The sequence below is a fragment of the Filicampus tigris genome, unplaced genomic scaffold, assembly GCF_054856515.1.
Source record: "Filicampus tigris isolate MCC_2025a unplaced genomic scaffold, RoL_Ftig_1.0 HiC_scaffold_106, whole genome shotgun sequence".
In the NCBI taxonomy this organism is placed as follows: Eukaryota; Metazoa; Chordata; class Actinopteri; order Syngnathiformes; family Syngnathidae; genus Filicampus; species Filicampus tigris.
Window position 1 is genome coordinate 10001 of NW_028233397.1, and position 1838 is coordinate 11838.

Sequence of the window (1838 nt, forward strand, 5' to 3'; positions counted from 1 at the left end):
AGGACGGGGGCCTCCTCGCGGGAAGCCCCGCCGCCGCCGCGCTAGGGGAAAGGGTTTGAGAAACGATGCGTTAGCCGGAAGGCCCGCCGGCAAGGCGACCGTCCCGCTGCTGGGGCGGGGAGGGGCCGCGGACGAGCGGCGGGCTCCGTGGTAGGACTGCTGAGATCGGTGGGTCGCCTCGGCCTCGCTGCCGTACGGTCGCGCCGGGGTTGGCCGCGGGCCAAGCTCGCGAAGTAGCCCCGGCGCTGGAGAGCGACCCGCTGGCCGGAGGAACCGTCCGCCCGAGCGACCGGCGCGAGGCCGGTGCCGGCGGGGGCCCTCCGATGGCGGGTCATGGTTGCCGATCGGTCGGTGGGGGAATGGAGGTGCGGTGCGTGGTGAGGAGCTCCGGGCGGGGTGGGCCTTCGCCCGGCCCGCGGAGTCCGATTGAGCGCCGCCCGGGTCGGGCGGGCCCGCTCCGTTGAGCGCACGGAGGTTGAGATAGAAAATATTGCAACACGCGGAGCTCCAGGCGGGGGGGCCCTCGCCCGGCCCGCGGAGTCCGATTGAACACCCCCCAGGTCGGGCGGGCTCGCTCTGTTGAGCGCACGGAGGTTGACATAGAAAATATTGCAACACGCGGAGCTCCAGGCGGGGGGGGCCCTCGCCCGGCCCGCGGAGTCCGATTGAACACCCCCCAGGTCGGGCGGGCTCGCTCTGTTGAGCGCACGGAGGTTGAGATAGAAAATATTGCAACACGCGGAGCTCCAGGCGGGGGGGGCCCTCGCCCGGCCCGCGGAGTCCGATTGAACACCCCCCAGGTCGGGCGGGCTCGCTCTGTTGAGCGCACGGAGGTTGAGATAGAAAATATTGCAACACGCGGAGCTCCAGGCGGGGGGGGGCCCTCGCCCGGCCCGCGGAGTCCGATTGAACACCCCCCAGGTCGGGCGGGCTCGCTCTGTTGAGCGCACGGAGGTTGACATAGAAAATATTGCAACACGCGGAGCTCCAGGCGGGGGGGGCCCTCGCCCGGCCCGCGGAGTCCGATTGAACACCCCCCAGGTCGGGCGGGCTCGCTCTGTTGAGCGCACGGAGGTTGAGATAGAAAATATTGCAACACGCGGTGCTCCAGGCGGGGGGGGCCCTCGCCCGGCCCGCGGAGTCCGATTGAACACCCCCCAGGTCGGGCAGGCTCGCTCTGTTGAGCGCATGGAGGTTGACATAGAAAATAATCCAACACGCGGAGCTCCAGGCGGGGGGGCCCTCGCCCGGCCCGCGGAGTCCGATTGAACACCCCCCAGGTCGGGCAGGCTCGCTCTGTTGAGCGCATGGAGGTTGACATAGAAAATAATCCAACACGCGGAGCTCCAGGCGGGGGGGCCCTCGCCCGGCCCGCGGAGTCCGATTGAACACCCCCCAGGTCGGGCAGGCTCGCTCTGTTGAGCGCATGGAGGTTGACATAGAAAATAATCCAACACGTGGAGCTCCAGGCGGGGGGGCCCTCGCCCGGCCCGCGGAGTCCGATTGAACACCCCCCAGGTCGGGCAGGCTCGCTCTGTTGAGCGCATGGAGGTTGACATAGAAAATAATCCAACACGTGGAGCTCCAGGCGGGGGGGCCCTCGCCCGGCCCGCGGAGTCCGATTGAACACCCCCCAGGTCGGGCAGGCTCGCTCTGTTGAGCGCATGGAGGTTGACATAGAAAATAATCCAACACGTGGAGCTCCAGGCGGGGGGGCCCTCTCCCCCCCCGGTGAGTCCGCTCACAGTGCCCCTATGTCGGGCAGGCTCATTGCATTGTGCGCATGGAGGTTGACTTAGAAAATATTTGAGAGTGACATGAGCTCCAGGCAGACACCG